This window comes from Cryptomeria japonica, chromosome 5 (assembly GCF_030272615.1).
Source record: "Cryptomeria japonica chromosome 5, Sugi_1.0, whole genome shotgun sequence".
In the NCBI taxonomy this organism is placed as follows: Eukaryota; Viridiplantae; Streptophyta; class Pinopsida; order Cupressales; family Cupressaceae; genus Cryptomeria; species Cryptomeria japonica.
Window position 1 is genome coordinate 627,047,520 of NC_081409.1, and position 12,842 is coordinate 627,060,361.

At 37.9% G+C, this 12,842-nt stretch overlaps 1 pseudogene; it reads right to left on the bottom strand.

The window, feature by feature from the left end:
* Positions 1 to 8,319: 8,319 nt before the first annotated feature.
* On the bottom strand, positions 8,320 to 9,430 carry LOC131055072 (phosphoenolpyruvate/phosphate translocator 1, chloroplastic-like; annotated as a pseudogene).
* Between the last annotated feature and the right edge of the window lie 3,412 nt (positions 9,431 to 12,842).

A 12,842-nucleotide genomic window follows, 5' to 3' on the forward strand; every position in this document is an offset into this window, starting at 1 on the left:
ATCACAAGTACTAGACGAGGAATATGTCAGATACCCATTGCCCTACCCAAATGCATCTTGTTCCTATCTAGCATCGATAGGGCCTCATACTTACAAACCTCCCAAAGGTAAAAATCTGTCGCATGTAATCGGTACTCCAGGATGACACCAGGAATGAGGATCTTCAAGATCCTCCATACATCTAGTAGATTCATCGTCGTCTTGCCAGTATGTAGGTCAAAGATTTTATACCTACTATCCCACCTCTTCACTAAAGCTGTCATCATCATCATGTGGGATCAAATCCTCAACCACCTACCTACAAAATGCAACCCCACAACTACTATGATCTCTAACTCATCCAACCACAACTATCGATATAATCTCATGGTCGCTGGCTTGTGCTCCCTCGATGCCAACGGTCCCAAATCCACCTGAATCCAACAATCCAATTCATCATCTCATTTCCTTGGGCCCTATCCTATCCCCTGATACACCTATACCTTACCCCAAGCCAAAAATTTGAAGACCATTTTTCCATCCCTTTCTTCCCTAGCGCATGCTCTGATCTACTCAGTTCTCGCACCATTCTATAGGTGCACACACTAATAGACATCCACAAGGGACCCTAGACCAAACTAGCACGAGCGCACATGCCACACTTTTTCTCCCTTCCCGAGCTAATCCTAATCTACCCTAGCATGAGCGCCTGCGCTGCGATGCCCCTTTACCCTCCCTAACCTAACCCTAACTTTCCCTAGTGCGACTGCCCACGTCGCGCTACCCTTTCACTACCATAACTATAAACCTAATTATCCCCCACTGCGAGTGCTTGGGCCAAATGTGAGTGCTCATGCCAGACCCCCTTGCTTTCCCCATTGACTCGCAAGCACTCATGCTACTTTCTAGTGCTTGGGCTACCCTAGAGGCACGTGCACTAAAATGACGATCAATGCGACTACCTCGTTAGACCTTTTACCCTTATCTAAGCCCTAATTCTAGCCTAAATCTAAAAAATCATAGAGGAGGATAATCATACATACTGGTGGTTCATATCCCTTGGGTCTCTCATACCGTTGGATCCTCTCGACATGATACTCACATGTGGGAATGAGATCCATCTCTCCTCTTCTTCTAGGCTCTAGGTTGCTCCAATGCTTGTGTGTAACAATGACCCTTCATTGGGCCCTTTGTGGCCTATATGGATCCCCTTGTGGGCCCATTCCCTTCATGCTCTCCCTCATTCTATCTCCTCTTCTATTTTTCTCAATCCACTCTATCTTTCTTTCTTGTTCATTTCTCACGCCTTCTTCTTTCTTCTTCTTTTTGAGAATTTTCCATCAATTTTCTAAAAAATTCTGAAAAAATTATTGAGGGGGCATACATCACTCGTGTTTTACGCTGGGGCATCTTTTTTCTTCTATCTTTACCCATCGCCAAATTTGTCGATGCGTAAAAGAGGGGCAAAACGTAGACACTTAAATTTATTATATTATTTATTTTATTTAAATTCCTATGCTAATTCCTATTCCATGTCAATATTAATTAAATATAATTAATGTTGTCACTATAGTCTACTTTTACTCTTCTAAAAATCCCTAAAATCAATTCTCTCCAAATTCCTCCTTTTAATTAATTAATTAATCTAGGTGATTCCTACAAATCACCTTTTTCCTAATCCATCATTAACCTAATGAATTCTTCTAGAAGCCCCCTAATTTCACTTATCATTATTCTTCTAATTTTTAATTCCCTCCACACATTCTCTCTCCTAGTCAAATCCTCCTACAAATCCCATTTTCCCTAATCTTACCTAATTATTTTTCTAATCCCTCTCCTAATGAGTTGCTAGTGGCTAATCCTCATGATTAGCCACAAAGTCAACTCCTTGTATCTTCCATCCAACCACCTTCCTTAAATGCACTTTTGCTAGGTGAATGTGAGATTTTCAAAATCTCACATTTCTCTAGACATCTTGTCCTCCAAGGAATTTTTAATTCCTCCTTATTCCTCTAATCCCCATGACTATCCTTTTCTAAGAATTTTTAATTCTTTTCTCTTCCCTAGGTACATTGGGAAGTATTCCCAATGAGCCTTGAGGAGTGTGGAGACAAGGAATGCCTTTAAGGCATATCTCTTGGTATCCACACCTCCTCTTGGGCCATGTGTGGGATCACATAGAATCCTGACCCTCCATCTTGGATAAATCCTAGCCCTCCATTTCCTCTCCTCTTCTCTTACAAATTGAGGACTCCATCCCCTTATTTGACATCTCCGAGTTAGCTAAGTTTATGCTGTCAAATTGAGTTTCATAAATCATCCATAGCAGCCAAACTCTACTCAATTTTCCATTTATCCATCACTTAGTAAAAATCCTTCATCCATTCCATTTAATTATCTTGTGCACAATCTTGGAGAGCCATCCACATTCAACAAAGGAGCCATTCCAATCAAGTCAAGGAGGGGCACATCTTTGGCTTCATCAAAAGCTCAATCCAAAGGAGAAGGTATAAATTTGCGAGGTATAAATAGTTGTTTTGTGTTTTATATGGTTTGTTTGATGCTTTCATGTTTGAATGCCTTGTTTGCATACTAACCACTTAATCTCACCTTGTTGGTTTTTCCCCTCTTCAAGTCCATGCAATACATTCTTGAAAGGTCTTCTAAAACCTAATTGACCCTTTAGGTATAGCCATTTGTTTATGGGTTGTATGCTAAGTCAATGTTTAACTAAGTTCTCAGGATTGCAAATAGAGTTTGCCAAAATCTGGATTTCATTCTAGCATCCCTATCTGATATTATCTTTTTTGTACCCCATGTAATTGAAATATCTCTTGTTCAAATTTATTAGCTGTAGTGGGTGCTCCATCTGTTAAATTCCTAGGTATAAAGAGAGTTACTTTAGTAAGCCTATCAAATACTACTAATATAACACCGTGTCTATTTTCTTAACATGGGCAATCTTTAGACAAAGTCCATATTGATTATTTATCACTTCCATTCTAGCATGACATTAGCCTGCAATAATCTTGTTGTTGGTGTTCCCTCTTCACCCTCTAACATTCGAAACAACTAGCCACAAATCTCGTGGCATCATTTTAAATACCCTTTTAGAAGTAAAGGTGTTTAACATCTACTAGGAATTTGGTGACTCCTGGGTGTCCCTAGTATGGTGTCGAATGCACTTATTTCTATACCAATCTTCTTAGCTATGGAGATTTTGACACATACATTTTGTCTCAATATATTAATAAACTGTTAGATCCAAAATTGAACCCTTCTTATCTAGGATCTTGGGGATTAGCCTGAAGGGAAACTTTTACTTATTAGTAGTACCCATATCCTTCTAGTTGTTTTAAAACTCATGCACTCAAATCTATATTGACTAAAACCATGGAGGTTATATGTCATCCATGGCTCAAAGCATCTGCCACCCAAACTTACATCCCTTTTATGTAGTTGATCTCAAAATTATAGTCCAAAATCAATTCCAACCACATCCTCTAGTGGCCATTAAGATTTGGTTGTGTGAAAATAAATCTTAACCCTTGGTGATCAGACAGAGTTCAAAGGGATTCCATAATAAATAGTGCTACCATATTTGGAAGGTGTGTATAATGGCTACAAGCTCAAGGTCATGAGGTGCATAATTTTGTTCATAATTCATCATTTTTTTGAATTCATAGGTAATCACTTGCCCATCCTACATTGGAACTCCTCCTAGCCTCTCACCTGAGGCATTAATAAGCACCACAAAGTGCCCCTCTTGATCTGGTACCTTTAGTATTAGTGTTGTGGTCAGTTTCTCCTTAAGAAGTTCAAAGGCCTTCTGGCACATTTTAATCCATTGAAACTATTTTACTTTTTTTTTAAGTGAGGTTATGGAGTGTGCTATTCATTGGAAGTTATTTATAAACTTTTTGTAGTACCTTGCCAAATCCATAAAGCTTCTCACTTCTTGCATATTATTTGGGGTTGGCCAATCTGATATATCTTTGATTTTAGCTAGATCCACAACTATACCCTTAGTGGAGATAATATTCCCTAGCTATTGTACTTCTTTATGAAAGAAGGTGCAATTAGATAACTTCCCATACAATTTGTGTTCCCATAGCTGTTTTGAAACTATTTACAAGTGTTGAAAGTGTTCATCTTCATGGAACACATTATTCATAAGATACATGATTGCGGTTGGGGCATTGGTAAGACCAAAAGGTAATACAACAAACTCACAGTGTCCATAATGAGTTTTGAAAGCTATCTTGTGAATATCCTTGTCTTTGAGTATCAATTGATGGCATCTTGACGATAGGTCTATCTTAGAAAATATTGTGGCCCCACACATTTGATCAAATAGATCATCAATACGTGGTAAGGGGTTCTTATTCCTTATCATTATTTTATTTAACATTTTATAGTCAATACATAGGTGAAGAGTTCCATCCTTCTTCTTGAAAATTATCATAGGTGCCCCCATGATGATATAGGAGTTGAAAAAATACAACACCACAGGAGCCCAAATGATCTCTGCAAGCTGAAAAACCTGTTACAAGGAGAAGCAAGGAAGCAAATCACAGAAGGAATAAAAACACAGGAAAAATATGCTCCAAAAGATGAGAACTCAATAATCTCGAAAATGTATTGTCAATAATAATCCTTCTTCATAAAATGAAAAGAAATAACTCAACCTTTAATAGGTCAAGAAACCCTAAAAGGGAAAACCTAGGTTTGCACATAATAATTAATTATATGCACCTAAAGTTAGCTTAAGTGTAAAAGAGATAAAGGGAACTTAAATAATTAAACAAATAATATTTAATTAATCAAGTAAATACCTGAATACTCTAACACCCCCCCTTAAGCTAGACTTAGGGAGTAGCTAAAACCTAGAACAACTACTGAAAGCAATAAAGATGGGTCCCGACAACAAGGCCTAATCAGGTACCCAAATACAATGAAATCTCTATGAACTAGAGAAATAGAGAAAACCACGTGGGAACAAAACTCTTCTCCAAAAAGAGATGGAAAAGAACACCACTGAAGCATGAAGAACCTGCAAACTCTTTCGAAGAATAACTGTTGATCTGAAGAACCTCCACTGAAATAGAACATGACCAAGTAGAGAAGACTACAATCTGTATGAGTGCCCTCAAATGACACTACTCGAATCAGAAGGAAAACAAGGCAAACAAATGAAATCAAAGATACAGATGGCATGAAAACACCAAAGCCTAAAGAGCCGATCAATCAAACCATAAAAGCATTAGAACCAATAGGACAAACCTCCCCATAATGCGGAAGAGGGAGAGGGACAGGTACACTGAAAATAACGACCAACAAGAACTGCATGACAAAGAACTAGGAACATCAAAGGTGTTGAGAAAAGTACATGGTGTCATGGAAGGAACACTCACTTGACACACATCATGAGGTGAATGTGATGGAAGGAACACTCATTGGACAAAGGAAGATGGCAAACAAGGCAAACATCAACCCCCTCATGGCACTTTATAAGGAGTACATGTACAACAATACACAAGATGTGCATGATCCCAAGTAAACAATGCATGGTGGTACTTTATCTCAGTGCGTTTGCATAAATACAAGCTACAATGATAAGAAGACTAGAAATAGAAATGAGAACCAAAATAGAGACACCATACTCAGAGAAGAGATCCCAGGACCTGAAACAACCATGATATCCATCAGAGTGATGAAAAGAAAAGAACTGAATAAAATATGCATGGAGTAGAATCTAGAAATAAAAATCATATGGCTAGAAAGTACACAACACATGCTTTCCAAAAATATAAACTTTTCAAAAAATGAAGGTCGGATGCTCATTCTATGGCTCTCAGAGTGCAAAAACTAGACCTCACTTTGATTGGAAAAAAAACATAGTCAAACAGCAAAATTGGAAAAAAATTACCAACTCCATGAGGTCGGGCTCGGAACCAGCTTTCTGATGCCTATTTGTTTTTGAAAAAATGACTCTGTTTTCCCAAGATAAGGCAAAAAAACCAAACCCCCCTGAAAGAGGCAAAAAGGAGAGTTTGGTGGCTAGGCGGGTGGAGGAGGCAAGGGAGCGGTGCTCCGGTGGCGACCGAGTGGAGCTTCGGTGGCTGGGCAGTTTCCTGGTGGCCGGGAGGCCGAGCGGAGGTGGAGAGCCGGCGACGGGGGCCAGGGTGCAAAGCCTACTGGGGGTTGAGCACTGTGGAGGGCAGCGTGGGAGCTGCTGGGCCGCAGGCAGGAAGGCCGGTGGCGGGCTAGGGGCAGTAGGACCACTGGGGAGCCAGCAGGCGGCGGGAAGGCCGGGGGCCGGCGAGCGGTTGAGCGGTGGCCAGGGGCTGGGGAGGGAGCTGCGGTGGCTAGGGAAGACTACTGGTGGTTGCTGTATGGGCCTGCAACAGGGTAGGGGCCCCACGGTACCCTACGAACCGTGGGAACCCCCCCCCCCCGCCCCCCCTAAATTTTGGAAATTTTTTTTTCTTTTCAAACCCTATTTTCCCCTTTTTTTCTTCTTTTGATTTTTTTTTTGATAAAAAATCAAAATCCGGCCTGCATGCCGTAAAAAGGCAAAACATTTTTTTTCTCGATCTGCATGCTAGGGCCGTATGGCCTGGATCTGAGAAAAAAATACTCCCAGAGGCTTAGGAACCAAAATAGGTCAAATTTTACATGACCATAGGGGTTTTCGAGCCTTCTGAGCACGATGGTGAGGTCCATTTAGGCCCAAAGTGCTCAGAAAAAAGGTCAAACTCTAGGTACATAAAAAAAATCTTGAAACCCCATATCTGCTTCCAATGCAAAGATTCTCAAAACAAGAACAGATAGCTGCAGATCTGAAGCTTTGATACCATATAGGAGTTGAGAAAATACAACACCACAGGAGCCCAAATGATCTCTGCAAGCTGAAAAACTTGTTACAAGGAGAAGCAAGGAAGCAAATCATAGAAGGAACATAAACACAGGAAAAATATGCTCCAAAAGATGAGAGCTCAATAATCTCCAAAATGTATTGTCAATAATAATCCTTCTTCATACAATGAAAAGAAAGAACTCAACCTTTAATTCATCAAGAAACCCTAAAAGGGAAAACCTAGGTTTGCACATAATAATTAATGAAAATAATTAATTACATGCACCTAAAGTTAGCTTAAGTGTAAAAGAGATAAAGGGAACTTAAATAATTAAACAAATAATGTTTAATTAATCAAGTAAATACTCAAATACTCTAACAGATGATACACTGGGTGGAATCGACCCCTTGTTCAATAATTCCTGCAACTATGCTTTCAAGTCTGTGAGTTCAATGATTGTAATTCGATAGTGAGATTTATATATTGGCTCCACTCCTAGAACCAATTCAATAGAGAAATTGAATACCCTTTTTGGTGGTATTCCAAGTAATTCTTCAGGGAATACATCCTCTTTATCTCGAAGATAGGGTTATTTATCTACAAAGGACACTTCCTGCTTATTGTTCTCCCTTGACTCTATCCCATTATGTGAGTTTGTTTCATAGATCATCATATCATCGTGGAACCTAATTTCTTCGGATTCACTTAGCTCTTATATCTCAACTATAAACAACTAGTACCCTTTCCTTCCACTCCATTTTAATTGGTTATTAGACAAATGATGTAACTTGCCCTCATGTTGGGCACCTTGCAAGAACACCTTACCTAGGTCATCTAAACATTCTATTGTTTTAGCAAAATAGTCAACCCTAGCTCTATGTTTCCACAACCAATTCATACCTAATATTATATCATATGACCCTAAAGGTGATACATATAAGTTGACTTCCATTATGAATCCAAGAAGCTGAACCCTAGCCTTAAGAAGACATTCCTCTACCTGAGTCCTCAACTAGTTTGCATACTCTACTATCCATGAGTTAGCCATAAAATTATCTCTTTGGGGAAATATAATTGTGTCGACTTGAATTTCATCTTCAGAATACTACCTGCAACATATTAGCTTCACAAAATACAAAGAAAATACTATAGGAAATCCAAACTCAACCAATGAAACTACATGGAATGTTATAAAATAAAAAAACATTATTACTTTCATGATTTAAGTCTCATTGTGTCCTAACTCCAATGTTCCTGGTTACAAATAATTTGCTCTCAGACAAGCACTGGTAGCTTCCAAGATGACATATGAAGAATGAACTGATAGTTAACTAATACTATGATATGCATATACAAATGATTTAAGTTGACATGATATTTTTATTTATTTATTTTTATTTGCTAAAATGTGAACGCCAGAAATTATTCATTGATTTCAAAAGAAATATCAATTTGAATTCCAAAGATAGTGTACAAAACTCATGGCAACTGTCACTATGCTCAATCTATTACATTAAAAACCAAGCTCACTACCAGTTTCAATAAACCTTACTCTGCCTTCAGTTTAGGCTTTGGTTTCAGTTGCTTTATCCTTGAATATGCAAAAACACCAACCAGAGCAATACTAGTTCCAAGTGCATTTATTGGAGAATCAGGTGTCCCAAAGAAAATAAATGAGGGCACTATGACAACCACTCGCTTAACACAGTTACCCACAAAATGTGTAACTGGAGATACTTTCTGAAGTATCATGTATGATACCTACTGATATGAATGAAAGCACACCCCTACAAGCAAAGCTCTTAAAGCTATCACCTTTACATCTAAACCCTACCGTGTTGACAAATTCAATCAAATAGCCACACATACTATATGTAAGTAGGTGTAAACTTTACACCTTCAAATAAAAGAGTTACTGGAGCAAGCAAGAACAATGACATGATTGTTATTATTGAGAACAAATTTATATTGTTGAGAGATTCCTCTTTCTTCACCATCAATTTCTTGCTAAAAACATTACGAGATTAAAATGTCACATTTGAAGCCATTGCACTCCAAAATCCCGCCCAGTTAAATGAAGCCTCTGTCATAGATGCCAGTGCTACTCCACAAACAATAGGTGCAAGACATGCCACAACCAATGGATTTGGTACCTCGCCAAGAAATAATGCCGACAAGAGAACATAAAAAAAGGGCTCCATGGCTTTAATTGTATGTGTGAAAGAAATAACAACTTTGCCAAGGCTCATGTTGGCAAAAATATTTCCCATGGTGTGGACACATGCCAAAGTTAAAATTGCCATTAGCTATGAACCAATTATTTTAGGTCTCTTATGGAATCTAGTAGACCACATGAATAATATCATTATAGTTCCCACTACAAATTGGAAATTTGTGATTGTAATTGGTAAGGGATATGCCTTCAGAACCTGTTTGTTATAAATGTTGAAATAGATATTGAAGAGATACCAAAGGCCAAATAGAGATCCCATCTGCAAGGTCTTCATAAGCTTACCCTTTGCATCATCATCAACAACAGATGGTATGGACCCATCTTGTTGAGCTGCCCCTGCTCTAACACAACCATCTTTGAAGGCTCCGTTCCTATACTTGGTAAGAGCTGAACCCAAAATAGAACATGAACTTAATCTAGCCTCGCTTGGCTGTTTGAGAAAAATGCAAATGAGGGGTTTAACCAATTCTAGATTTGGGTTTAAGGTCACCTTGGAATGTAACAACATTGGATGTGATCGATGGCCAGTGGTGATGTTTCCAATGCCACGTAAGCCCACTTTGCCCAAATAGTTTTGAGCTGCAGTGCACTGCATTTTGACTAAATTTAGTGCACTACAATTTCTGAATGAAGAAGAAAAGAAAGACATACCAAATGGTTTAGAAGATCCACCTACCCCGATATATGAAACAAATAGATATTATTGCTTTGGTGGCTATACACTCCCTCTGAATCTTTGGGTCAAAATGGTTTCGTTTTAAACAAAACTTGCGACGTTAATGTGGAAATCAACTACCCCAGTTTAATTTATTGTCCATTGCACATTTGAATCAAAGATGATAGTTGTTAAGCTACCAAAAAAATTTTAGGCTACAAGGTAACAAGATATTAAGCTATGAAAGAAATTCTAAAATTGCTAATTGCTTCAAACTTAAACTCATGGATGCAAGATGAAAACTCTTAGAATGACTATATGATTAGCTATTAGTCTATTAGTTTTAAAATGGCTTAGGAGACCTCTTTTTATATATTTTTGAGTGCATGAGCTTAGGTGGCAGAGATCAACGATCATGATCGAATCTTGCAAATTGGATGGCTATGAGCAAGAAATTGAAGGTTGAGTGAAAGGGGGAAGGAGAAGACAAGTGTCACTCATCTCACCTTGGCCGAGTTGAATACTTGAGAGGATATAGGATATTTGGAGAAGATATAGGAATGAGAGGACAAGTGGACTCAAGTCCTAAAATATAGGGATGTTGGAGAGAATATAGAAGAAAGTTATGAAATATGTGTATGTACAAAACATTTCATTTATTTTGGAAGTTGGAGGTAAGTGGTTGATAAATGATTTATTTAATTTAATTTTGTTGAATTAATTTAGCCACATGATGGATGAGTTGGTAAAGGAAAGATGAAGTGGAGATGGAAGGTGAGTTGGAAAAGGGATTAAATAATTAAGAAATAATTTAATTAATAAGACTATAGGATAGTAGATAGAGGAATAATTAAATATTAGATACTTAATTAATTGATTAGAAGAAAAGGATATAACGAATTAATTAATAAAATGTTTCAATTAAATTGATTAATAGAAGGACATGAAATGAATTAAATAAATTAATCTTTTCAAATTAACTATTTAATAGAAGAATAATTATTAAATAAATATAAAATATTTATTTAATTGCTCATAGCCATTTTTATGTTGTAGTGTCATAAAATTGTGCCTCTTGCAATTTTAACCACATTTTAGGTCCTCACCTCGGCGACAACATCCTCCTTCCTAACAGAGACCCTCTTTATGCATTTTAACCCCTTGCCCCCTTCATGTTTTGATCCCTAAGATAGCCTCAGGACCCTGTCCGGGCCCCAAGGTAGGGCAGGACAGGGGCATGGCGCCGTTGTCCCACCCTCTTAGTGTGGCCCCAAGATAGGTCCCCTCGGCCCCATCTGCACCTCGAGATTCTAACTCTCCCCAATGTCAGCCTTTTATGAGATGAATTAATCTTCAAGAGGCATGTATAAAAGGGAGTCGGTTTTCTCATTTGCATAAGGAGGAATGGGAGGCGGAATTCAAGCGAAGGAATGATAAGAAAGCATAGGCGAAGATATACATCATGAAGCAGTCAATCATTCAAGTCTTCTTCATTCATCCATTGGAGCAATATTTCAAAATTCATTTGCAAGCATGTATGCATGTTAGGGTTTTGTCATGTTACATGCTATTTCATGCAACACTTGTGATTACATTGAAGAGGCAAAGCAATCATCATCAACAAGTTGCAGATCTACAAGGTATAAATTTCCATTGTTTACATTCAAGCATTTGCAATTACTTTCTTTCAAGGTTGATTCCTCAACCGAGGTTTGACTGAGGCAAACCCCTATCCACAACCCCCTTTTCCTCTATTTTCTGTGTGTAGGTTGCAGGTGCACAACTATAATTGCAAGTTTGGGCTTCATTTGTAGAGGCAAAAGAATCCTTTTCGTTTCATGGATTTTGTGGAGGACCATGTACATTCCCACCATGGTCCCAATGAATTTTCTCCAAATTTGCAGGGCAGATTCGTATTAGTCTAATTAGCTTGGATCCGAAGTTACAACGCGATCCTGAATTGGTAGACGCTCATTTCACTCATTTCCTCTCTCTTTTCCGTATAGTCAACAAGTCAACTTTCTCATTGACAAAAGAGGGAAAATCACACTTCAACCCTTGCAATCCACTTGGAATTCCATGTACATTCCCACCACGGTCCCAATGAATTTTCTCCAAATTTGCAGGGCAGACTCGTATTAGTCTAATTAGCTTGGATCCAAAGTTACAACGCGATCCCAAACTGGTAGATGCTCATTTCACTCATTTCCTCTCTCTTTTCCGTATAGTCAACAAGTCAACTTTCTCATTGACAAAAGAGGGAAAATCACACTTCAACCCTTGCAATCCACTTGGAATTCACATCCCTATCTCTCTTGGATTTGGATCTAGTGGATTCAGCCCCTCTTTTGAATGTAAAGTTCTCCCAAGTGAAAAACCACCCTAGTGACCCCCTTTCTCTCTCCTAGGTGGGGAGTCACTAGGGTTCAATTTTCCACTTTACATTTTGGTGAACCCGATGTCCTACATCTTAATTTTGATTTCTTATTTTTTAGATCTGAATAATTGCAATTTGAATTTCAAATTTTCATTTCCAAGTTTGATATATTTGCAAATTTTAGAGGTTAATTGCATAAAAACCCTATTTTTTCATTTTGAGGAAATTAAGCTTGTGAATTGTAACATTTTGATTGCTTGTTTCGGATCTGATTTCTATTTCAAAATTGTAATTCAAATCCATCTCTTTATTTTGAAAATTCAGTGGTTAAATCATAAAACCCTAATTTTTAAGATCTCTTTATTTTCGACCTTTGACTGCAAATTTGATCGATCTAGAAATCTCCAAATCGACTATGTTTTTGGATTCCGCATTAAAATAATAATTTCTATCATCCCTGAAAGTTTTGAAAAAAGTTGGTTAGACCATGTGCACTTTCGTCACGGTCCTCAACTTTTTTCACAAAATTTTGGTAGACGGAATTAACTATATTTTTCTGCACAAATCCAAAAAATTGGCGTACTTTATCAATTCTAACAACCTCTAAGTTCGAACACAAATTCAAATTTCATAGTTTTAAATTCAAATTTCAAATCTGCAATTCAAATTCCTTTTTCCCTCGTTTATTAAATTTTCTATGCATGTATGGGGTGAACATTATTCTTATTTAATCATCAA